Consider the following 27,520-nt stretch of genomic DNA (forward strand, 5'->3'; position numbering starts at 1 on the left):
CTGAGAAGCTTCAGAATCTTTCTCTCCACGGTACTCAAGACATCCACCGCCAAAGAGAATCTCCCTGCTAGATGAAACTGGCTGTAGAACCAGAATAAAATCCTTACCATGGGGCATCTGGGTGGTGCAGTCAGTTAAGCATCTGACTCTGGCTCAGGTCATGAGCTCACAGTTCATGAGTTTGAGCCCCACATCGGGCTCACTGCTGTCAGTGCAGTCTGCTTCAGATCCTCTGTTCCCTCTCCCCAACCCCCATCTCTCTCTGCCCAGTCCTCCTCCCCCAGTCACACGTGTGTGCCCTCGTGTGCGCGCGCACTCGCTCTCTCTTAAAAATGAATAAACGTTAAAAACAATATCCTTACTATGGGAAAAATCATTCAAGTCACTTCACTCTCTTAGGCAAGGGGTTAACATTTCCATTTTTTGTATCACATTTTTACCAGGTAAGATTATTATTATTACTATTATAATTTTCTGATGCTTTATTCTCCATATTGACTGTATGAATTAGTTTTTTTTTCCCTTTTCCTTCATAATTAGGATATTTGAATCTTACTTGAATTATTATTGAAATGGCAGGTGTGATATGATTAGCATTTGAAGAAAGTTTTCCAAAGACCTTTATATATGTTAACTTTACTGTATAGGGAGATAGTTAACTGTTCCTCTAATGGTGACCTGTGAATTTAAGTTGTTGAATATTATATGACGCTGAATTCTTGTTTCTAAGTCCAATGACAACAGAAACAACAAGAACACACAATATAATAATGTCAGACACATGCCAGATGCACCCCCCATATTCTCTCTAATGCTCGAAATAGTCCCGCAGGCATTTCCAAACAGGAACGTGAGGCCCTCAAAGGGCCTTGACCATAACTTGGTCAAAGGGGTACAACCAGAACTGACAGTGCTAGATTCATACTCAGGAATGTCTGGGTTGAAAGCTGGTGCTTTTTTCTCTAAAATATTCTGTTGCCCTCAATTATGGAAACTTTTCTTAGGAAAACTTTGCACATTGATTTGCAAGAGAGAGGTTATTCTGGTTTTAATTCCTGCCCATATAAAGAACTGTGAGGTTGGTTCATGCCTCAGTCAAGTATTTTTTCAATCCTCTGGCTGAATTAACGCTTCCTGCTTTGAGTTAATAGTATAAGAATCACTCGTCTTAACATGAAATTGTGTTTCCTTTAGCCCTTTGCCCGTGCCCCTTTCTTGATCACGCACACAGCCAACTGCACCCTTTGAATGTTTCTAATGAAGGAGTCTGATATTGCAGCTTTTATTTTAAAGAGAAAATAAAGGCAGGTTGTCTGTCATTGATTTGTCTCAAGGCACGTAACAGCAAGACATCTTGGGAGAGCTGAGGCGTAGACCTCGGGCTATTGCATTGATTGTTTTTTCCCCTGATGTCCACACCTTTTCTCAGGTTTCCAGAACTGGGCTGTGGTACTGCATAACATCACAGACATAACTATCTGTACTATGGAAAGGAATATGCTCCAACAATCTGCTCATTGCTGAAGAAAGAAATATATAAGAGATCACCACTCCGTTTCCTCATTTATAAAGCAGTTTGCAAAATATTTAAAGCTATGGGTTTCTTTTGTAAAACAAAACCTTATGCAGAAACTCCAAAGGATCCCAGGATCCTCACGGGGAGTCTTCCCTACACCCACTTAGGTGCCTTTGGGACACAGTGTGACAACCACTGGCCAAGATTTTCTTGAGGGTCGTCTCCAGCTCTGGCATTCAAGGACTTGTGGATTTCCTTCCTACCACACGTCTGCCACATCACTGGCACGAGCAGGTGTTCTTGTCCTCTCCTTTAGCCTTCCATCCCTCTCAGCCCACTCTCGCGATTGCTTCTACCATTCTGGAAGGCTGATGTTAGCTTCTCCCCCACTCCCAACTCTCTGGACCTTGCGAGTTGATGGCATGGGCCTGCCCCACCGCCTCCATTTCCTTAGGCACTGCTATTTCTGATTTGCTCTCAGAAACTTCTGCTGAATGGCTCTCTTACTTCTTCTCATTGCATACTAAGGTCAGGATATTTCACGTCCTTAAACAATTTCAAGAAGTATTTCAGCGCATTTGAGTCTCGAAGGTCTTGGGAAGGTAGAAAGTGATATATATTCACTTCCTTGGAGAGATAGAGACTCCAGCTGAAAGCAAGCCAAGGGTGAGGACTTGGAGGCGGGATGTTGGGTTCAGACTTCCACTGCCTCCCAGTGGTCCTCCGGGGGATCGCAGTGATGATGCTCCAACAGAGGGAAGAGAGTTCTAGCGAAAGAATGCAGCCAATCCAACTTAATCCAACACAGAAGAGCCCTTATCTGCTGCTTCTTAGTAGTGGCATCGTTATAAATGGGCTGAGTATCTCCTGAGCAAATGTGTTCTGGAATCTGCATTTGTATATCAGCTTTGCCAAATTATAAGCTGTGTAAAATAGGGAAAATAACTGACCCCCTCTGAGCATTAGTTCCCTTTTCTGCAGTAGAGATAATGACACCCACATTGCAAGGTTTGGTGAGAATTCAATGGGATGGCATTGCTAGATTTCCCACCAAGTGCCTGGTACATACTTGGGGCTCAATTAAATGGTAGCTATTTTCCTTTGAATGAAAGGGACACTCGACAAACTGTGAATACATCCTACAGCCACAAGCAGAAAGAGAAGTACACTGGTGTTCAGTAGGTGGATATATGATTAGTTTTCCCTCTTTTCAGACAAATAAGCACTCACACTACAGACATTATGCCGTTTTAGTACAAAAATCGAAGTGGTCTTGAAAATTGTAAAACAGTCAATGATGTAATTTCCCCCAAAGTGTATCATATTTAATTCTCTTCTCAGAAAATAAGAGGAGGGAAAAAGAAGAGAAATAGAGTCTTGACAAGTAAAAAGAATCACATGCTTTTAACAGTGCCATGTAAAGGAGTTGAACCAATAAATTATTTTTCCTTTCCTTTAGATAAATCTAGGCAAAATTATTAGAAGAATGCTGGGGATATTTCTTGGTTTGGATACCATGTTGTGGCAACTTCCTTTCTTTTAAAAAGTTCTTTCAATTTGCTTTAAGTTGTTTTCTTAGCAATTTTATCATAAGGAGGAGTCAGTGGGGGTGGGAATGCTATTTGGGGATAATCTTTCAAGAAAAATGACCCGAAATACTCCATAAGGATGAGCCAAATAAAATAGCATTTGAAAGGTAAGAAGCTAAAGTGGTAGGTTTTACAATTTGTATTCTACACACTAAGAATTTACTGGCAAAACCAGCACAGATTATTCTTTTCACATGTTGATTATCACCTGAAGTTTTATCTGAAACATTGCTTCTGATATCGCAACAACTGAGTGATCAGAGGCACGCTATCTAGAAAGGAAAGTTTTAAAGAAAGACCTTTTACAGACATGAACCCAAATACCCCATTTCAGAAAAATATAACTGATAGGCGAATGTTATATAAGCTCCAGGAATACTGTGTGTGTGTGTGTGTGTGTGTGTGTGTGTCTTCTGTAGCTAATTTGGACTACGTACATGCAGAGCTATGTTTAAGCAAAACCAGTTACCATGGTGACACAGTACCCTATCTAAATGCGGTGTGTAACATCTAATTCTGTTTGTGTATTAACTATTTAGCTGGAAACCGGGGAGCGTCTTAGAAGCCCGACCGATTGAGCAAGTGTATCTCTCTAGGTTTCTCTATTTTTGTCCTATCTCTGTCCTGGTCAGTCTCTTTTGCCTTCGGGTCAAATATTAAGTTTTCTTCTCTACGTGATTGTGGACGAATACTTCCTTTTTCTTCGGAACCTGACTCTTCAACTTCAAAAATAATCCAGAAAGGCTGGCTATTTCTCCTGTTAGGATGGGACAGAACTCCAACATGCTAAATAAATCGATTCGTTTTCAGAGAATTTCTTTGTTAGTTCTCATTAGAAGTGGCATTTTCAAACAAATCCCTAATATTAGAGCTTGTTGATCTCTCTAATTTTAGTCTTTTCCTTCCCACACCCAGTCACGAGTTCTTCATTTTAGAGTCATGCTCTCTGGCTGAAGTATGGGGAAGCTGTTTTACAGGAAAAAAAAAAAAATGGAACACGAGTATACGTTGAAATAAACAAAAAAAATATATTAATTCCAAACTTAAAAAATTATTTTTAAAAACTTAATATTTGATGAGATCTATTTTAATATTTATAACAGAAAATTATACCCATTTTTCATGATTTTGTTGTTAGGCACTTACTTTTTTGTTGGATCAATGGCAGGGGGCAATTCTAGGTGAAACCATGCAAGAAGCCTTAAGGGGCCTAGAAAATTCCTGACAAGAGCCAAATCTTGATTAACCAAGTCTTGGCTCCATGGTCTAGGGGAAGGAATCACATGGGCCATGAATTAAACACAGAATCTCCAGCCAACCTTCCTATAAAGCTATTTGTAAGAACCAAATCTATAGGTTGAGGTTTTTTCCCATCTCTTCTCCTTTTTCCACATTATAGCAGGTGTCATAATAAATTAAGCTTCCCAAAAAACAGGAGCTAGATGAACAGAAGAATTGAAACATTACACTTTATCAATGAACAAACTTAGAAAATTAAATAATAATGGTAATAGTAATAATAATAAAGACTCCATCTGGCCTTCTGAGCACTTGCAATCTAGTGTAGAAATAGGAATATAGAGTTTTGTAATTATTAAGTGGTGATCTTTTGTGACTTTAATGCCTACAGCCTCGGGAGTCCACTTATGTAAAAGGAGTAATTTGTTCTATAAGACTATAAGCTGGAGCCTTTGAATACCATAGAGAATCACAGAATTTATTTTGAAAGTACTCACATTATTTAAATTAGATCATGATAGTACAAATTCATGTACTGTGTGGATGAATAGAGTTAATCGATAGTGTTGGATGTGGGAAGTGTGCTGTGTGAGATCTCTTTTTTTTTTTTGTGAAAGCGATCGTGAAAACTTATGATATGCCTATTTCATTTGTTTGCACAGCTAAATGGTCTTTTCCAAGGCGGTGGAACAATTACCTTTCTGGTAAGATTTCAGAACTATTTTATTCCAAATTTGAGGGCAACTTTAATGACAGAGGGGCCATCCTTAGGAAAGTCAAACTGACATTAGGACCTCTTTCTCCTGCTTGGGCCTTGTTAATATATAAGCAAGCTGCAGTTTGGTTAAGCTCTTTTAAGAAAAAAAAATCCCTCTTCCTTTTTAAATTATGGGACATAATTGCCATAAACCATGCAGACAATGTCAAGGTTTATGAAGTTCCCTTATGATCTTCATCGCATTGGACCCTCCCTCTCCCCCACCAAAAGGAAACCATCTATTTCGCAAGAACAATCACTGCTAACAGCTTGGCTTGTATCTTAAAATGTTTTTTTTTTTACATATGCAATTATATATGTAAACATACATATTTTACCACTTTGTTACACCAGGAGCATCTGAAGTGTAGACCAGTATCCACACAGTTACCTCTGGAGTCCCAAGGTGTGGGGAATAAGCTTGGGAATTCCCTGAGCTTGCACTGATGGGTTAACAAAGGCATAAACAATAGGAAAGCCATAGGATGCATACATCCAAGTTTGGGTAAATAAGACTAGGTAAGTAAGACTAGGTAAAGGGCACAAAGGCTCCCAGTATAGGACAAAGGTATAGGAGTAGGAAGTCTCAGGGTGAAAACATCTAAGATGAGGTAAACAAGATTAGATATTCAGGGTGGAAATGCCCCCCAAGTCAGTATAATAGCAGAAAGCTGCTTTCACAGGAAGGAAGGACCAAATTAGGTAAAGAGGTAAATAGGCCTCTAGACTGACCTCAAGGGGCAAAGTTGTCCAGAGCGGAGCTAACTAGCAAAAGAAAGTTGCCTGGTTCACCCTGAGGTAACATGTTCTGTCTTTCTTGTCCCCTAGTCCAATTTAGGTAAACAGATGTGGGGGCCTCATGTTTACTGTAAACAACCTTCCATACAGCATCAGAATCTTGTTTTGTATTGACCCAAACACCTAACACCACATATTTCCAAAACCCCCTTTTCCCCATACCCATGAGTGAATTTCATGGTTTCATTGTCTCCCTGTGCACACCTATCACACTTGTAAGCCTTCTGATCCTAATAAAAATGGAGCAAAGACCCTTACTCCGGGCTCTTGTCTCCTCCCGGACATTACTCTCTCCCGCATTTTTAATCCTGCATCCTACTTTCTTGCTGGACAAGAGAGAACTCCAGACCCAGAGTCTACAACACCAAGAGTGGAGCAAAGCAGTCTTTACTTTGTGTTCATGCCACTTGTCAGTTCATACAGATCCAGTTGGGATGTAATCATAGGGATCCTATTCTCCTCCCTCTGGTTTACTCCTTCTCCTCCTCCACAAGCCCCGGGTCATCCCTGTTACTCTCATTTAAAACACGTATGCTCAAGTACCTAGATCACCTGGAGTAGGAGGATAGGGCCTGCCCCTTGGTACTGAGCTCTAAAGAGCTAAAGAAACCTGGAGTGCCTTATAGTCTTCTGAGTGAAATATCCACGAGTCAAACCAATATTTTTCTGACTAGAAGTGATGATTTCTCCTGGCAAATGTTTTTGTGTTATGCTACAAGAATCTTTTCATTATGTCTCACCAAGGACCACTCCCCATTAATAAGACATGACAAGAGTAGGGAGAGGAGAGAGAAAAAAAAAAAAAAAGAGAGGAGGAGCCCCGCTGAGTGCTATCTAGAAATATTTGTGCCCCTCAACACGCATTTATATATTTTAGAAATGGGACCACTCTATGCAGATTATTTCATGTTTTATACATATCTTTTATTTAACAGTGTATCATGGAGATAAGGTCATGATTTTTTTTTAAATTTTTTTAATGTTTATTTATTTCTGAGACAGAGAGAGACAGAGCATGAATGGGGGAGGGGCAGAGAGAGAGGGAGACACAGAATCCGAAGCAGGCTCCAGGCTCTGAGCCATCAGCCCAGAGCCTGACGCGGGGCTCGAACTCACGAACCGTGAGATCGTGACCTGAGCTGAAGTCGGACGCTCAACCAACTGAGCCACCCAGGCGCCCCAAGGTCATGATATTTTTGATGTGTATAAAATTCAACTGTATGAATGTATAAACTATTTGTTTAACAAATCTCCTATTTTGGAATATTTAGTGCCAGGTTTTTTTTAGTATCTTAAATAATGTTGCAAAGAAAATATTTGTACATATGGCATACATACTTGAATGAGTATATCTGTAGGATAAATTTCTAGAAATGGAATTGTTGCCTCAAAGTCATGCACATTTTAAATTGTTATGTGTATTGCCAAAGTGATAAATGGTGCTGAGAGATTCTAGTAGTATGCTTGATTGGCACTTATTCTAATTATTAATTATCAAATAAGTTTCTAAATATGTGGTTTATTAATCTGGAAAAAAGGAGGAGATTAAATAGGGAGGTAGGAAATAAGGAAACCATCACTAAGAAATCCTAGATTCTTAGGTATATTTTGTTTTGCAGATAATCATCCTGTTGACCTTATTCTGAAAGCTCTCTCCTTTTGATCTTGATGCCATTTATTTTTAGTACTGTCTCTTATTTATCTGCCAAGTAGTCCATCCATCCATCCATCCACCCACCCACCCATCCAACATTAATTAAGCTTTCTGCTGAGCTTTGTATTTTACAAGCAAATATAATCACTTGGGAACAAACTATACTCTTAACATTCAAGAAGCTTATTATCCTACAGATGGACATTAATAGATAAATGAACGAATGAATTGTAGCTTAGGTGAGTGGCGCAAAGGAAAAAAACTAGGTGTTATAAAAGCATATAATGAAGGAATCTAACTGAAGAACACTTCTTTGACATTCATCTACTGACTTCACATTTCCACATTTTTAATAACTTTAGCACTTGATCCCACTCTCTATCATCATCCCTGTTGTGTTCAATACCTAACACCCTGACTCACAGTTCCTTGACTTCTACCTTCCTGTGTTCCAACAAACTTATTTTTAGTAACTCATCACAATAGCCTTCGGAATGGTTTTACCACTATGTTTTCAAATTCTGATACTCTTTCAGTGTGACTGCCTTATTTTCTAATCCCTACTGAACGTACTCTTCATCTTTGTTGGAATTTCACACCTTGAATGATTATTTACAATGTAAGTGTTAACATGCAAATGTCTCACATACTCTTCCCCCAAATCCTATGAAATAGTCACCTCCATGATTTCATTCAATGAGTGAAGAAATGTTGGAGAGTTTAGACTTACCCAATGCCATGCAATTAGTTAAGTGCCTTGATGTAGGTCTATTTGACCCAAAGCTGGGGCTTGTAGCCCATATGACATTCTACAGCAAGGGTCATTTCAGTTTGGGTATTTATAGAAGAAACTGATGAGGAGGGAAAGGGAAGTATAGCAGATTGCAGAGTAGGGGCAATATTTTCACAGTGTAGCCTTCTGAGATTTAACAAAAGCTCTGACAATGTTAACTGGACTTACAACCCTCTTATTTCATCTCTGGGAGTTCAAGGAGGTGAGCACTTGTATTGAAGGCTGACAAAGCCAAGTCAGTGGGTCTACTGCATCTTACGTGCTTTGTCAAACTAACCATGGGTGATGTGAAGCTATTGATACAAAGTGTTACCAGGACAATGGAAATTTGTCCATTTTTATGCCAAATAAAATTTGCCACTACTTTTCTCTATGTCAAGCATCTTAGAGAATAGTGCTGATTTTAATGTTCCTAATGAATCTATGATTCACTGTTACTTGTCTCATTTTGGTTTTGTTTCTATTTGATTGTGATGCATTCTTAAAGATATTTGTTTGTTTATGTCTTTTTTCATAGGAATGTAAACTCTGAAAGTAAGGGCTTTGGCTCTGTCCACTATTGTTTATCTAACATCTCAACAGTGCCTGTCAAATGCAACTGTGAAACTAAGTGGAAGCTAAGATCTGGTAGTTAACAAAACCAAGTTTTAAAAATATTCATTTGCCCATTTTCCATACTTTATTATTATTATTTTGTTCATCTCACAAACATATTTTTTGAATCTTGATCATGTGCAGGGCACTGTGTTAGGCACCGGGAAAGTAAAGATAAATTAGACACAAGTTTGTCCCAGTGGTCTCACCAAAAGACATTGAATGATGGAAAACCACACAGAGCAAAATGTTTGATTGCACTAAGGAAGATTAGTTCATAAGAATCTTGTTGAAACCCTGGAAGAGATAAACACTGAAAAAATCTATAACAAAAAAGAAAAAAATAGAAATCAGTTATTTCTAATTTAAGATTTATAAAATTTCATTTTGAGCTTTGTTTTGTGTTTTGTTTGTTTAGTGTCTATTGTTCTATATTAATGAAGATAAATATATATATATATATTAATTTTTCAAAACTTATTTTGAGATAGAGTGCACAGGTGAAGGAGGGGCAGAGGGAGACGAAGAGAGAGAATCCTAAGCAGGCTCCACACTGGTGGTGTGGAACACGGCACAGTGCTTCATCCCACAAACTGTGAGATCATGAGCTGAGCTGAAATCAAGAGTCCAACACTTGACTGACCGAGCCATCCAGGTGCCCCAATAAATATATTTTTATATAAGATCTCAAAAATGTCAACATTTACTATTTTAGGCAATTTTATTATTTAAGGGTAGGATAAACTGTGGTAAAAAGAGGACGTGTGCACTTTGACTCAAAACCAATGGAAGTATATTTCTTGGTCATGTATGGAATGAGGTTGATGTTCTTGATCAGCTATCAGTTCTCTACAAAGTCGCCCAGGGATGCAACTTCCTTCTTTTGGCTCCGCCATTGTTTAGAAAAATAGTTCAGACCAATGACTCTCCAATGATCTCAGAGTTCGTGAGTTCGATCCCACATCTGGGACCTGATTAGAAATGCAAATTCTCAGGCCCCATCCTAGTCCTACTGAAATAGAAACTCTAGGGATGAGGTCTAGGATTAGCATTTTTAAAAGCTTCTGGATGATTCTGCTGCTCCAGGTTCTAGCCCTACACTGTTTGCATCCAGTAGGTGGATGGGAAAAAGACACACATCTGTTTCATAAAAGTCTTGACCCAGAAATGTCACACGTTGGTTACTTCCTTCACATTTTATTGTCTAGAAATAAAGCAAGAATATAGCCACAACCTTTTTTTTTTTTTTTTTTTTTTTTTTAGATTTATTTAGTTTTGAGAGAGAGAGAGAACATAAGCAGGGAAGGGGCAGAAGGTGGGACAGAAGATCCAAAGTGGTCTCTGTGCTGACAGCAGCAAGCCAGATGTGGGGCTCAAACTCACGAACTCTGAGATCATGACAGGAGCCAAAGTCAAACACTCAACCAGCTGAGCCACCCAGGCGCCCCTCTTCTACAGAGTCTTAAATGCAAACTCACATACTAGGTAGGAGAATTGTACATTGGAGGGTGAGATATCGCCGTGGTGGGATGTTCTGAAAGATGATACTGACGGCTTGGTTGCAGAAGATCCATGGGCTTTGTGGTGGCCCTAATGTAATATAATAGATATTGGCGAGATTTGGGGACGGGAAAAACTCTTTCCATGCGTTCATTCTAATGAGCACTAGTGGGAGACTACATGCTATTTGAGTAATGTGTCAAGTGGCAAGCGGGAAAGATGACTCCACCATGAAGAATAATTTTAAAAAATAAATAGAGCAAGAAGAGACTTGCAGCTGCTGAAGAAGAGACCAGGCCAGTAATAACTGCTTGGGAAGTTATTACTGGAAGAGGTGGAAGAGGATGTGGAACTGAAGTGAACAAGTTCAATGGGAGCATGCCTCAAGCTCATCTAGAGGCCTTAAAACACACATTCCCATGGGGTGCCCGGGTGGCTCAGTCGGTTGGGCGTCCAACTTCGGCTCAGGTCATGATCTCACGGTCTGTGAGTTTGAGCCCCGCGTCGGGCTCTGTGCTGACAGCTCAGAGCCTGGAGCCTGTTTCAGATTCTGTGTCTCCCTCTCTCTCCTGGAGCCTGTTTCAGATTCTGTGTCTCCCTCTCTCTCTGACCTTCCCCTGTTCATGCTCTGTCTCTCTCTGTCTCAAAAATGAATAAATGTTAAAATTTTTTTTTAAATAAAACAAAAACACAGATTCCCTGGCCCCAGCCCCAGGGTTTCTGATTCAGTAAATCGGGGTTCTGGAAGAGGGAGTTTTGCATCTCTGAGTTCTCAGGGTGATGCTGCTGTGGCTGTCCAGGGACACAGTTGGAACATCACCCGTTAGGGATTGTAAAAGGAGCCTTTTGGAGGAAACCTGGATTTGGGGAAAATCTTCCCTGCCCTGGGGCTTTTTGACAGGTGTTCCTTTGAAATGCAGGCCAGAGCAGTTTTCTTTCTGCTGGCAAAGTCAGATGTGTGCTGAAGACTTGAGGGTTGGAGAATAGGGAGGGTTGGCTGCTCTCAAGAGGAAAAAATCCACAACTTTGCACCTTTAGGGAATGTTTATTAATCCTCATTATACCAGCAGTTCCCCCTGTAGTGGGACTAAGGGGCTAAAGGTGTAACTCATTTCTTTAATTAGTCTTTTTTTAGTCACGGAAGCGTTTTACCCTTTCTTCCTGTCTCATGCTACCCATCAATACTGCTGAACATTTTCAAGTATACACAGACAGAACAGACATACATACATAGATGTATACACACACACACACACACACACACACACACACACACACATCCAATCCCTTTCACCTTCAGACGAAGGTTTGGCTTCATGTAGCTACTAAGACTTCAACCTTCATTGTAGTCAAGCAAATGCATTAGGAACACGAAATTATCTTGCTTAATTTAGTTGTCCCCCATAGGATAGCTTGCCTAATAAGTACGGTTTCTCCTGCAGTTTAGGCTGACTTTGTGAATTTATTGAATCCAATTGCTCTGGCTGCCTTTCGATCTTTCTTTTCCTTGTTGATTCTGAATTAAAATTCTGTGTTAGCTGCAGCCTGGTATTTCTGCAAACTGCAGGAGGTATGTATTTTCCTTGCGTGTTATTGTTATTATGGTATTAATTATACTATACACTCAACTGAATGTCAGCAGTGTCCCAGGAATTGTACTGAGCAAAGATTTTGACAAGGTCCCTGCTTAGGGATTATGTCAAAGCCATTCAAGTGGAATTGAATTAACATATGACTTAGCTTAGTGTGGCTGAACTTGAATATTGATGGATTCTTTGGATGAGAAGGGAGTTTGTGGGAGAGCAAAAGAAATGACCTTTAGAATTTTAGGATTTTTTTTTCTGTAACATCCCATGATTTTAATAAGAACTCGGTTGCTTCTGTACCAGATAATTTTTATTTATCATTTTATTTCTCGGAGTTGAAATCATAGGATTCGTGGACTCAGAGGGGCAGTAGGGGAGTTGGGATGATGTCTGGTGTCTTCATCACCTCTTTTTTCAGGGAACAGGTAACCGTTCTCTGGCTCCTTTGCTTTAGATTCTTCATTCTGTTTCCGTGTTACATGTAGATGAGATGCAGACTTGTGTTTCATGTTTTAAAAGGTTTGAAAATTTCTCTGTTTGCCTGGGGCACTTCTCCCACCTTGTTTAAAAAAAATCTGTATTGAAGTTCATCATATGTGAGTAAAGTACATAAAGTGAGTGCACTGATTGTAAATGCGTGGGTTGGTCTATTTTTCCTCTGTGTACATCTCTGTAATACCCAGCTCAAGACACAGAATATTCCCATACCACAGAATTTTCCTCACCTTTCAGTCAATACCTCCTCCAAAGTAATCACTACTCTGATTTCTGCGTTCTAACATCTTGGATTATATTTGCATGCTCTTGAACTTAATACAAATAGCAATATGCAGTATATTTTGTTGTGTCTGGTTTCTTTTTTTTTATATATTTTTTTAATGTTTGTTTATTTTTGAGAGACACAGAGAATGAACGGGGAAGGGGCAGAGAGAGAGAGCTGTCAGCCCAGAGCCTGATGCAGGACTTGAACTCATGGACTATGAGATCATGATGTGAGCCGAAGTCAGACACGTAACTGACTGAGCCACAAAGGTGCCCCGTGTTGTGTCTGAGAGAGTATGTGCTGCGTGTCTGTGGTTGTAATCTAGTCTTTACTGCTGTGTAGTATTCTATTTTATGAGCACACACAATTCATTTATCCATTTTCTTGTTATTGGGTATAGGTTGTTTCCAGTTTGGACTGTTATGACTAAAGCTGCTATTAATATTTTTCTACATGTTTTATGGTGGTCACATGAACTAATTATTCTTGAATCATGGAATAAGCATATGATTAGCTCCAATTTGTAACGGCAGGATTCCCAATTATTATACTAATTTCTACTTCCTCCGGCAATGTTTCAGAGTTCTAGTTGCTTTACATTCTTATCAGTGTTTGGTATTGTAAGTTTTTTAAAATGTTAGCTATTCTTGTGGGCATGTATTAGTATCTCATCGCTAACCTCGTTTTTTTTTTTTTATCAATTAATGAAACTTCTAGAGTAAATGAAAAAGAATTCCTGAGTTTGTTTAGAAAGTGCTAGTTTAATCAGCTGTCGATAATTTCAAGCTGTAAGAGACATGTACACAGTTATTAACTGGGCAGTTCAGTGGCAACTAGTGAGCTGGGATTCCCACAAGCAAACTATTATTATTATTAAATGCTCGCTAGGTAACAAGTAATTTGCTAAATAATGTATTTGTAGTGACTTACTTAAGGTGTCCTATTTTAAATCTGACAGGACTATCATTGTTCTAAACACTCCTCAGTTTGGGCTGGTGTCACACACTAATGAAATCCAGATGTCCTCACCTGCTCTAAATACACTTCCTTCAAACAGTGAACCCATGGTCTTTAGAGCCCAAGCATTTACTCTGAGAACAGAACCACAAATTAAACACAATAATTTTTTTTCTGAAAAGTCGCTCAACATTTTGGTACATTATTGTGATGACCATGTGTATATACCCTTGGTAAGTTATTAACTTTTTTTTCAACTAATTTCATTTAGAACATTTGTCTTTGTGCCAAACTGACAAAGTCAAAAGGAAGGTGATCTCATCTCCGTTCAGGCAGTTCTGTAGTTTATTGAAGCCTCCTGACAACTTTTGATCAAAAAGACCAAGCAGGGAAGAGCGATAGAACAATGATTGAAAGAATAATGGAATGCTTTAAAGTGGCTATGAAAACATCCTTAGCAATTGTCAGAATGACTTCTGTCTGTGGTTGAAGCCAAATGCTGAGGCCAGAGAAGAAAAGGAAACACTGGCACAGACAAGGAAATTGCTTTAGCAGTATGTGATGGTGACGAGGCCCAACACAGCAGTGTCATATAATTAATAAGAACCAAGAGAATCCAATAAGGAAAGAATAGTCTTTTCAATAAATGTGGACAACTGGGTATCCACAACATGCAAAAGAATGAAGTCAGACTCCTACTTCACAACATATTCAAAAATTAACTGAAAATGGATCAAAGACCTGAATGTAAATGAGCTAAAAACAATAAAGTTCTTAGAATAAAACATAGCTATAAATCTTTGTGACTTTGAGCCATGCAATGATTTCTCAGATTTGACACAAAAAGCACAAACAATCAGAATAAAAATAGATAAATGGGACTTTAGCAAACGGTAAAACTTTTGTATGTCAAAGGACTCTATACAAATGTAGAAGACAACCCACAGAATGGGAACAAAATATTTATGAACATATATATCTATAAGGGACTAGTATTCAGAACATATAAAAAAGACCTCAGCTCAATGACTAAAATACAAACAAGCTAATTTGTAAAAATGGCCAAAGAGTTTGAATAGACATTTTCCAAAGAAGATATACAGATGGTCAAGAAGCACACGAAAGGATGATCAACGTCATTAGTTATTAGAGAACTACAAATCAAAACCACAATGAGATACTGTTTCACGCATTTTAGAATGACTAGATTAAAAAGCCTAATAATAGCAAGTGTTGGCAAAGATTGAAAGGAAGTAGGGAGCCTCTCATACATTACCGATGGGAATGTAAAATGCTACAGCCACTTTGGGAAAAAAAGTTTGGCCAATCCTCAAAACGCTAATAATAGAATTTCCACGTGACCCAGCAATTTAATTCCCAGGTATATACCCCAGACAACTGAGCACATAACCATACAAAAACTTATTTGTGAAGTTCATAGCAGCAATATTCATAAGAACCAAAAAGTATAACCGAATGACCAGTCCATCAATTGACGAATGAATTTTAAAAAGTGGTAGAATCATGCAATAGAATATTATTCAGCCATAAAAATGAAAAAAAAATGTGCTGGTATATGCTACAGCATGGATGAACCCTGAAATCATGCTAAGTGAAAGAAACCATATACAAAAGGCCATATTATGATTCCTTTTTTGTCAAATGTCCAGAATAAGCAAATTCATGGAGACAGAAAATAGATTAATCGCTGCCAGAGAAGAATGGGAGTGATTGCTAATGGATACAGCAATTTTTTTTTTTTTGGTTGGGGGTGATGGAAGTATTCTGGAATCAAATAGTGGTGATGGTTGTATAACCCTGTAAATATATGAAAACCCACTGAATTGTACACTATATGATTTATTTAAAATTTTTTTTTATTTATTATTTTTTAAGGAGAGAGGAGAGTTAAAGTTTGAGAAGGGGAGGGGCAGAGAGAGAGAGGGAGACACAGAATCTGAAGCAGGTTCCAGGCTCTGAACTATCAGCGCAGAGCCCAACACGAGGCTCCAACGCACCAACCACAAGATCATGGCCTGAGCCGAAGTCAGACACTTAACCGACTGAGCCACCCAGACTCCCCTGAACTGTGCACTTTAAATTTATAAAGTATATGGTATGTGAATTATATCTCAATTAAAATATTGTTTAAGAAAAAATAATTAATATGAAATTTATTTCCTTAATATGCAATATCTTCATATTCTTTATAATCCTTGTATTTAGTATTTTAATATTATTTATTACTTTCCAGAAATATATGACTTTGAAGTAGTTCTTCAATCTTCTAAGGCTTTAGTTTCCTCAATATAAAATAATGAGTTGGGACGTCTGGATGGCTCAGTCGGTTAAGCATCTGACTCTTGGTTTCTGCTCAGGCCATGATCTGATGGTTTGTGAGGTTGAGCCCTGTGTCAGGCTCTGTGCTGACAGCATGAATCCTACTTGGGATTCTCTCTCTCTCTCCCTTTCTCTCTGCCCCTCCCTTGCCTACTCTCTCTTTCTCTCCCTCTCTCTGTTTTTCTCTCTCTCTTGCAAAATAAATAAACTTAAAAAAATAATGAATCAATATGAAAATACTGGGTCAAGATTTCAATAAGAATCTGGCAATTTTCAAATATTCTATGTTGAAATATTATGTTTTTATAATTGTGTAAGAAATATGAAATATTTGAACAGCAACTTGATTCATATAGATTGTTGTTTTGTATGAAAAAATATATAAAATTAAAAAAATATATAATGAGCAGTGTGTTCAATTGACAAATAGTTTTCATTTTATTTCCTTTTTTTCTTGGATGGTGAAGTAGGAAATTCAAAACACAAAATCAGGGAGTGCCTGGGTGGCTCAGTCGGTTAAGTGTTTGACTTCAGCTCAGGTCATGATCACACGGTTGGTAAGTTCAAGCCCCGCATCTGGCTCTGTGCTGACAGCTCAGAGCCTGGAGCCTGTTTCAGATTCTGTGTCCCCTTCTCTCTCTGCCCTTGCTTTGCTCGTGCTCTGCCTCTGTCTCTCAAAACTAAATAAACATTTAAAAAATGTTTAAAAACCCACAAAATCAGTTATAAAGATTTTCTCCTGGAGTGTCCCTGAACAGTGTCTATGGGGATGAATGGATAAAGAAGATGTAATGTGTGTGTGTGTGTGTGTGTGTGTGTGCAATATACATATATATATATAACGAAATATTATTCAGCCAGGAGAAGGAAGGAAATCCTGCCATTGGCAACAACATGGATGGACCTTGAAGGCATATGCTATGTGAAATAAGCCAGACAGAGAAAGACTTCATGGTATCACTTATATGAGGAATCTCAAAAATACTCAAAGTCATAGAAACAGAGAGTAGAAAAGTGATTGTCAGGGGCTTGGGGATGGGGGATAAAGTAAGAGGTTGGTGAAGGAATACAAACTTTGAGCTATAAATAAATAAGAACTGAGGATCTAATGTATAACATGGTGACTATAGGTGATAGCACTGTATCGTATAATTGAAATTTGTTGAGAGATTAAAACTTAAGTGTGGTAAGTGTACTCACCAAAAACAAAAACAAAAAAATGAGTATGTGAGTTGATAAATGTGTTAATTAACTAGATGGAATGAATAATGTCGCAATGTATCTTTATAGCAAATCACCACAATGTACACTTTTAAAACCTTACAATTTTATATGTCAGGTGTAGCTCAATAAAGCTGGGGAAAAAAACATTTTTGAAATGTCATATAAATGTTTTAAAAGAAAAGATTTTCTCCTGAATATTTAGCATTGGGTATCACTAAATTTCATCCTCACTTCTCCTCAAGGAAAGAAGTCAGTGTAAGAGGCTGATTGCCTCTGTTTGCTCTGGGCACATTAATAGAGAGGGTAAGGTGCCAGAGGAAAAGTGCAAAAGGGAGGGGGAGAGGGAAGGGGAGAGAAAAACCCCGAACTCTTTGAGCAGATATATTAAAATAAAGTGAGAGATCCAAATGTCCCTCATCCACTTTCTTCCAATTCCAGATCTTCTAAATTCTAGATCAACCAGAAGTGTATTAATTATAAACATGGCCAGTGTTAAAACCAATATACTGATTTTAGTTTTATTCCTCTTTAACAGTATGCTTGAAGTTTTCATTTTCTTTTTTTTTTTTTTCAACGTTTTTTATTTATTTTTGGGACAGAGAGAGACAGAGCATGAACGGGGGAGGGGCAAGAGAGAGGGAGACACAGAATCGGAAACAGGCTCCAGGCTCCGAGCCATCGGCCCAGAGCCTGACGCGGGGCTCGAACTCACGGACCGCGAGATCGTGACCTGGCTGAAGTCGGACGCTTAACCGACTGCGCCACCCAGGCGCCCCGAAGTTTTCATTTTCTATGTGCATTTTTTAGTACACTGGGCCCTATGTGTAAACATGGTATAACATACACTTAAGGTCATTTTTTTTTTTTAATTTTTTTTAACATTTATTTATTTTTGAGACAGAGAGAGACAGAACATGAACGGGGGAGGGTCAGAAAGAGAGGGAGACACAGAATCTGAAACAGGCTCCAGGCTGTGAGCAGTCAGCACAGAGCCCGACGTGGGGCTCGAACTCACATACCGCGAGATCATGACCTGAGCTGAAGTCGGACGCTTAACCGACTGAGCCACCCAGGCGCCCCAAGATCATTTTTTAAGACTCAGAATGTTATTTGACAAGTGTATTTTGGTAAAAGGTTTACTCTTGTTACATTTTTGCTTCTGTGACATATTGTTGGGCATATGTATGATTTATTTGGATTCTATGTCAGAAATGAAGCCTCAGACATCTAAAGTAAAATGTGATTTGCTTTTCACCTGATTTCCAGGAATGCACTGGATGGAATTGAAATGCAAATGAAACGAACATGAACTTGGGATGAATCAAAGTGCAGGCAGGGAATTTCTTTTTAGAAATTTAGATCCCCACTTTTAGATCCAGGGAATTTCTGAAGACCAAACTTCACGTTCCAGGAGGAGAGATGCTGGACATCCACGGGTGGATGCTGGATGTGCAGGTGTTGGCCCTCGGTGCAGCCAGGCGTCAGGATAAACAGTGAGCTCGTTGCAAGAAAGACAGACTTTTTGGTTTGGAGCTAAGTGAGTAGTGATTAAAACAAATAATATCTCTCTATATTAATGACTTCCTGATTTGAAAATCACTGGCCTTGTGAAATTTAATTGCCATTATTAATTACCAGTAACTTTGGAAAAAGACTTGTTATTTTCACATTTTAATAGATTATTGCTTTGCCTGGGGAGTGAGGGTTTTGAGTTGCAAGTCTAGAACTGTTCCGTTTGATTGCCATAATGGGTGCCTGAGTGTGATTCATCTCCATGCAAAGGTAATGGTCCGTTTATTGGAAATTTCCTAATTTTGCTAGGACAATGTCACATCTGCATTATGAGTAATCAAATATGTATCCGTATGTTTCCAAGAGTGTAAATTTATAATGTAAAACCTAATGATTCACGATAGACCCCAGATCTTCCCAGAGTATACTTTTATGGAAGACACAAAAGATGTTGTTGGCTTGATTTCTTTAAAAAATATGTATATCAATGATTGTACTCTCTTGATTTCTTCTTTAATGATTCTTAAATGTCCTGAACATTTTCCCAGACATGGAATGATGGGACTATTTTAAGTGCCGATAAAGAGGGATAACACAAGCGACAGGGGAGCTGAGAAACAGCAAGAGGGGCTGTGGCTGGGGCTTCAGAGCATCTTGAGACAAGGGTCCACAAACCCCAGGAAGTGGTGGCCGAACCCAACAAAAATTGGCACGTGTTACCAAAATGGTAAAGACAGTGACATCACTTAGGAAACCTGTATTTATTTTCACCTTCATAATTAATTTTGCTCACACAGTTGCTATCTGCTAGCCAATATTCATACCCCAAAGAATGTCATCTTAAAAAATACACAAAATAATATGTGTTTATTGTTAAATGCGAGGAAACATAATTAATTAAAAAATAATGGGGTGAAGGGGCGCCTGGGTGGCTCAGTCGGCTGAGTGTCCGACTTCTGCTCAGGTCATGATCTCACAGCTCATAAGTTTGAGCCCTGCGTCAGGCTCTGTGCTGACAGCTTGGAGCCTGGAGCCTGCTTCAGATTCTGTGTCTCCCTCTCTCTCTACCCCAATCCACTCACATTCTATCTCTGTCTCTCTGAAAAATAAATAAACATTAAAAAAATTAAAAATTAAAAAAAAAATAATGGGGTGGGGAAGAAAAGAACTCACCTAAGAAATTTTAGAAAATAGTCTTTCTAAAACAAAAAACAACAACAACAACAAAAAACTGTATACACCTGCTGTCTTCTCATTAGTAATTTTTTTTCTCCTAGCAATATGGGTTAGCAATTCTGAAACTGCTTTTTGGGTATAGTAGGATTGCACAAATAAGTAAAACATATTGTAGATAATTAAAATCACATTTCCTGTGGTGGAGAAAAATATTAGAAATAAGGAATAGGAAAAAGCCAAAATGAACCCTGTGATGTTGAATTGAAATTGGAGGCATCAATATGATCCCATGGCTTTTAATATATTTTTATAGATAGATACAGAGATAAATATAGATGTGTGTGTATATGGGTGACTGTACATACACAGCTTTTCTAATCTGTCCACTGAGTGGGCCTGGAAGAAAGGTGAGCCCAGAAGCAACGAGCATACTTAGTGCCTAGATTTTGGTTTCTAAATACCATTCTCCAATAAAAGAAACCAGGTCTCTGGAGAAATAGTTGATTCCCATACTGTTAGGGTAAATACAAGAAGATCCTAGAATAACTTTTTGTACCAGAAAATAAGGAAGTGATTGAAAAAGAATGGATTAGGGGCGCCTGGGTGGCTCAGTCGGTTGGGCGTCCATGTGAGTTCAATCCCCGCCTTGGGCTCTGTGCTGACAGCTCAGAGCCTGGAGCCTGTTTCAGATTCTGTGTCTCCCTCTCTCTCTCTGACCCTCCCCTGTTCACACTCTGTTTCTCTCTGTCTCAAAAATAAATAAACGTTAAAAAAAAAAAGAAAGAAAAAGAATGGATTACATTGAAAGGACATAGGAGCCACACTATAGGCGCTCCTGGTGGCCGAATTTAGCACAAAATAGATGACAGTATTGAATTATAACCAATAGAATAAAATAAAATAAATATCCATGCGCTCATATTGATATAAATAAATAATCAGACAGATAGATAAATATGGGAAAAGAGATGTAACTCTTCCTTACAGAATTCCAATTAATCAGTGTAGAAGAAATGAAGGAAATACAAACTTTATTAGGCAAACCCCACAGTAATAATTGCAGACAAATTCTATCGATGGTTGCTAAATTAGTAGGTAAAAGTTGTAGGAGAAACAGGGCGTGTGCATAATCTCAAAAAGTCTTACACAATATATTTCTTAAGCACAAAAAGAAAATATGGAGAAACTTAGCAAACATCAACCTAAAATTATTAATGTTAATATCATCAGAATTAAGATATATCTACATCAGGCATACTATAATATGCTACAGAAGATACCACTTCTGTGATGTTCTTGCCAAAAATGCATAACCTTAATTTAATCATGAGAAAACATCAGCTAAACCCAAATTGATAAACATTCTGCCAACCATTGACCAGTAGTCTTCAAACGTATTGAAGTTATGAAAGCTAAGACTGGGGAGCTTGGGGAAATAAAACTGGAGAGCTGTCACAGATTGGAGGAAACTAAGGAAACACGATAATTAAATGCAATGTGGCAGCCTGGTTTGGGTCCTGGAATGGAAAAAGGACATCAGTGGAAAAACTGGTGAAATTTGAATAAGGACTGTACTTTAGCTAATAATATGTACCAATATTAATTTCCTGGTTTCTAAAATCGTACTCTGATTATGTAAGATAGTAATATTAGGGGAAGCACGATGAAGAGTATCTGAAAAGCCTATGCAGTCTTTTTAGAACATTTCTGTACATTTAGAATTATTTCAAAATAAAAAAAATTTAAATACAATAAAAACCATGAAAAATCCCCTCCTTGAAAAATGCTAATATGACTCTTCATGACTTTCTTCTGTGTGTGTACGTATTTTAAACAACAACAACAAAAATTATTCCTTGATGGTTAAAAGTACAGACTGTGCAAGACCTTGAGTTCAAATCCCAGTTCTCCTACCGGTAGCTTTGTTAGCTTGGAAAATTTTCTTTCTTTGCATTTGTAGCTTATCGGAACAATAGGAAGAGTAACGATAGTAGCACTCTTGCGTGAGTAATTACATACATACATACATAACTACAGATTACATGAGTTAATACATTTAAAGTACTTAACACCATGTCTAGCACTAGTTAAGTTCTCAATAGATGTTAGTTATTGTAAAGATGGCTTACTGTTTTGTAACCCTGGACTAGGTAAGTATTTAGGGACGCTAGGTATTTAATGGCATGCATGAGATACTTAGATAGGTAAGAAATATTCCTGGACCAAGGGGAGCAAAATCCTAGGTACAAAATTCTAGAATTACACAATATAACATTAATATAATTACCTTGCCTTTTGCCTGATGGGAAAATATTGAGTTTGAACCTCTTCTGTGTTATCAGTTCAGACTCTAAATTTAACTATACAGCCTCAATTGACTGGTGTTTATTTTCTTCTTTAATGACGTGAGCATTATTTTTAAACAATTATAGAGTAAGATTATATGGAGATGGTGTAATAAAAACCAAATATGTTTGACTCCCGCTGACTTCCTTCCTGAAACTTCAGGAACAACAGGGAATCAAAACAGAAACACAGAGGCTAAGCCTTCCGATTGCCAGCAGCGTCGGTTGCCAGAAGCCAACATCCAACAAGTTTGGAAATTCTTTGCCTCCATGTGACATGCCGAATTAGTAGGCCACAAAGGACAGCATCTCCAGTAAGCAGAGTAGATTTTGAGAATCTGGTCACCATTCTTGGAAGTTAGTGGACACAGAGCCAAAGCTAGAACCCTGTCCAATGGCCTTTCCCAAATCTGCAAGTGAACAGTGGTGCATTGAAAGGAGGAAAAGCAGGGCACCTGGGTGGCTCGGTTGGTTGGGAAAAGACTGTCAGTCCATTCTGTGAGTTAAGATTACTGGGGACATTGAGACCCTCATATCGAAAGCTTTGTAAAGATTAAAACAGTAGCAATATCATGTTGCTGGCTTTTTCCCTTGCCATCCGTCCCATCCATGTTGTTCAGGCTAAAGCATTATCGAACAGATGGCCTATGTCCTGATTATAGGAAAACATAATAGCAAATCAGTGGAAGACCAAATTGGTAGGGAAACAAATTTCAGAGGTATCACTGTGTGTTGGAAATTCCTTACCTTGAGAGAGAATTGACCTCTAGAGCCCACTGGCATTTTAGAAAGACAGCAGCTGATTTTACCAACCAGTCCTTCGGGGAACTGCAGAAGGATAAACTCCTAGCTGCTTAAGTAAATACAGCTTTATCCACAATTAACACGAGACCATGTAGTTTTTGTCACGATAAAATGCCTTCTGTTTTTCTTTCCCCATTTAGGCTTCTACAAGTCCATAAAATGCCAATATTGGAAATAGTCGTATCAGTACATTTCACTTTCAGCTGGGGTCACAGAAACCTGGAAGAACCACCCTGACCGTTTTTAATTAACTTCTCTACAGTATAGGGAGGGTGTTGACTCCAGCTCTGAAATACCTATCTCTATCTCCTTGACTCTACTCTTTCCTTTCCCACCCTCCTTATTTTTTCTCCTCCGCACTAGTACAAAGCTCTCAAGTCGTTTTCCTCCTTCTATTCTCTCCTCTTCTGTGAGCTGTGTTTTAAGTTCATAAATAATTATGTCATTTCTCTAGATCAAATTATTTCATGGGTCTCCATTTTCTACGGATTGAGATCCAAGCTTCTTAGAACGACTTGTAAGGATTTTCACAATCCGGTCACAACCTGCCTTTCCAGTCTCACCTACCAAGATTATAGTTTGTATCCCATGCTAAGTGACTCACATCAGATACTTTCATGTCTCCAGGCCTTTGCACTTGTCGTTCCTTCCAACTGAATGGCCTTCTTCCTCACTGCTACAATGGCAACTGGCTGGTATTCGAATCATCCTTTCTATCTCAGTTTGAACATATTTTCCCTGATGCTCTCCTCTCTATTCTCACCTCGTTTGAATTAATCACTGTCTTATTGATCTCTTTATACAACTACTACAGAATGTATCAGAAAACATCGTATTTAGTTGTGCGTTTAGATTATAAATTCCCTGGAAGCAGGTTCCATGTACAACTCATGTAGGTTTATCCCAGCTTTTCTCCATTTAGTAGGAATTTAATAAATGTATGTGTGAGTGAATGAATACACAAATAACCGTGACCCAGGGTCTCAGGTATCCCTCAGAGACTTAGGTAAATTTAGACAAAACTGATTGATATTTGGCTAACACTGTTCTTCAATCTATGGAACCATCCTTTGCTTTGTGGACATTAAGCCTGTAAATGGTGCTCTTCAGTCATCACAACAACCTAAAACACAGCTACACATTGCTTCTTACCTCTTGCAAGGGTGGTACTTTCCTGGGTGGAAACAGTTGCTGGTTTGGCCCTTTCACTGTGTTTCATAAGAATCCAAACAGACTTGCGACCCTATGAGAAAAGAGCTATGGAATACAACATCATGCATTGCACAGGCTTCTCTCAGCTCACTGGCTGCACCTCTCCATTTTCCTGCAAACTTCATGTTTTCAGCACTTGATCCCTCTTCTGACGTTTGTTCTGCAGGAAGTGGAATCCAGTCCCTTTCATGCTAATTCCTTTTCTTGGGGAGATCATTGTCAGGTGGCCCCACCTGAATGGTCTGCCTTCTCCTTCCTGATATTCTGTCGAGAACTTTAACATTGTATTATTAAAGCAAACAGTATATATTATTATGCTAATAAACAAATCATAGTTCTAAATTTCCTGGAGGCATTCTCAAATATTACTTATAAGTTCGTGGGAACACCAGTTCTATTTAGGGATCTATTATGAACTGAATGTTTTTGCCCCCTGGCGTCCCCCCACAAATTCATATGTTAAAGTGCCTAGTGTGGCTGTATTTGGAGATGGTGCTTTTAGGAAGCTAAATAGGGTTAAGTGGGGTTATAGGTGTAGGCCCTGATCCAATGGGATTAGTGCCATTATAAGAAGAGACACCTGTGCTTTCTCCCTCTTTTCCCCTCTCTGTGTACATACCAAGGAAAGGCCATGGGAGCATGCAGCTAGAAGGTGGTTTGAACAAGCCAACAGAAGAGGCCTCAGAATGAAACCCCCATTGTGTCTTTTCTGGTTATTGTGGCATGAGGCACCTTGAGCAGCAGTCTCCCATGACACCCTGTGTGAGGCAGTTCGAGAAGTCCTGCAGGGCAACCAGTCAAGCATGGGAAGTTTTTGGAGACTGGAGCTACAGATCAACTTGAAGAACTATGACACTCATAAAGACCAATGCTTCTTGGGTACTGTCAGGTTTAAGGCCACTCCCCACCCCAAGTTCTCCATATGTATTTTGGGGGACCAGCATCACTGTGATGAGGCCAAGGCTGAGGATATTCCCCACATGGACATTGAGGCACTGAAGAAACTCAACAAGAATAAAAAATTAGGAAGCACGATGCCTTTTTGGTTTCAGAATCTCTGATCAGGCAGATGCCACGAATCTTGGGCCCAGGCCCCGATAAGGCTGATACAACTTCCCTTCCTTCCTGACCCGCAGTAAGTACACAGTGGCCAAAGTGAATGAAGTGAAGTCCACGATCAAATTCCAGATGAATTTGGTGCTGTGTCTGGCCACTGCCACTGTTGACTATGTGAAGGTGACAGATGATGAGCCTGTGTACAATATCCACTTAGCTGTGAATTTCCTGGTATTGGTGTCATCGCCCAAGAATTGACAGAACATCTGGGCTTTATACATCAAGAGCACCATGGGCAAGCCCCAGCGCTTGTACTAAGGCACAGTTTAAGGGGCACCTGGGTGGCTCAGTGGGTTAAGCAGCCGACTTTAGCTCAGGTCATGATCTCGCGGTCCGTGAGTTCGAGCCCCACGTCGGGCTCTGTGCTGACAGCTCGGAACCTGGAGCCTGTTTCAGATTCTGTGTCTCCCTCTCTCTCTGACCCTCCCCCATTCATGCTCTGTCTCTCTCTGTCTCAAAAATAAATAAGTGTTTCAAAAAACCTAAAAAACAAAAAACTAAGGCACACGGCTTAATAAACCCTTGTGCCACCATTACCTGGCTGCCTATGACTAGGGAGAGGGAGGTGCTTTGTGAGCTGACATTGCCTGCCACAGCGCTGTGCCGATGACTGAAGTTTCTGGCACCCAGGGATGCCTAGTCATTTCTCCATACTGAAAACCAGGAAGTGCATTCTACCTACCTTCAAAATCATGCAGTCTTATTTATTGTTTAGATCTTGGATACTTCTAACAGGTAGGATAACTTTAGGATAACATGTACCCTAACTAGGACTGAAGCTTTTCTGAAACCTGAGAGAGGCAGATCTGGGCTGGGACTCCCAGCCTGTAGTGCTCCTACAGCTTACTAGTGGAAAGAGGGGTGGGGCCTTCACATGGAGTACATTGACTGAGCTCTTGGCAACATACTTAACCTATAGTCTGAAGTTGCTTCCTTTTACACCATAGGTTCTTTCCATGGGCTTTTTGTTTGGTTTTATCCCTTTAAATCGTACATTTGGGCTCTTGGTCTGTAGGGATCACAAGCAACATTCCAAATATAGATCGGCTTCCTAGATTCTTCAGATGGAAGTGGTCCAAAGCCTTGATTGATCTAGTATTTGCTCATCTGACCTCAAATTGAATACTCTATATTCACGATAGTAATTTACTACATGAGATGTTTAGGAAAACACAAGTAGGAGACCTGTACAATATTGTAATTCATGAACCCGGGGAGCTTAGCAAATGGGTAGAATCAGGTTATGGAAACTTCTAGGTTCTTTGCCCTCCAGGTGGCTCTGCCCTCTTCCTGACCTGAGACACTTCCTTGTTGGAGTTCTTGCCTCCAGCACCCGGTATTGGAAAGTTGGGTTTTGGTGTGTTGGGAAATACCTATGATTTAACCTTTGACTTGAATCTGCTTCATTTCATTTTAATAAAGTAACAAGTTTATCCCTCCATTTTTTAATACAACTGAAGGCTAATCCAAAACACAAATAAAAATGCTGCACCTTCTCGAAATAAGCTTGAACTATAAAGAATATGGGGTTTTCACTAAAAGACAGAAGAAAGAAAGAAAGAAAGAAAGAAAGAAAGAAAGAAAGAAAGAAAGAAAGAAAGGGAGAGAGAAGGAAGGAGGGAGGAAGGAGGCAGGGAGGGAAGGAAGGATGGAAGGAAGGAAGGAAGAAAGAAAGGAAGGAAGGAAGGAAAAAAGGATGGGTCACAGTTCCCATTAGCAAAGCTGTGGGGATAGGGAGGACTTCTTACCAGATACAAACTTAGCTCATTAAATTAGATTAGCTCATTACATTCTGGAAGAGACTAGCATTTGAACTGATAGACTGAGTAAAGAAGAGTCGTCTCACCAATGCCAGTGAACATCATCAAATCTCTTGAGGGCCTGAATAGAACAAAAAGGCAGAGAAAGGCCAAATTCACTCTCCATCTGAATCGAGATGTCCATCCTCTGCCCTCAGACATCAGTGCTCCTGGTTCTCAGGCCTTTGAAATATACTACAGACTGAATTACACCACAGGCTCCCCTGGTTTTCCAGACAGCAGATT

The 27,520-nt window shown here is 39.2% G+C and overlaps 1 pseudogene; it reads left to right on the forward strand.

Annotated features, from left to right (window-relative positions):
* The first annotated feature begins 2,201 nt into the window (after positions 1 to 2,201).
* LOC131508039 (large ribosomal subunit protein uL1-like) lies at positions 2,202 to 25,733 on the forward strand (annotated as a pseudogene).
* The last annotated feature ends 1,787 nt before the right edge of the window (positions 25,734 to 27,520 follow it).

The sequence above is a fragment of the Neofelis nebulosa genome, chromosome 3, assembly GCF_028018385.1.
Source record: "Neofelis nebulosa isolate mNeoNeb1 chromosome 3, mNeoNeb1.pri, whole genome shotgun sequence".
NCBI classification, from domain to species: domain Eukaryota; kingdom Metazoa; phylum Chordata; class Mammalia; order Carnivora; family Felidae; genus Neofelis; species Neofelis nebulosa.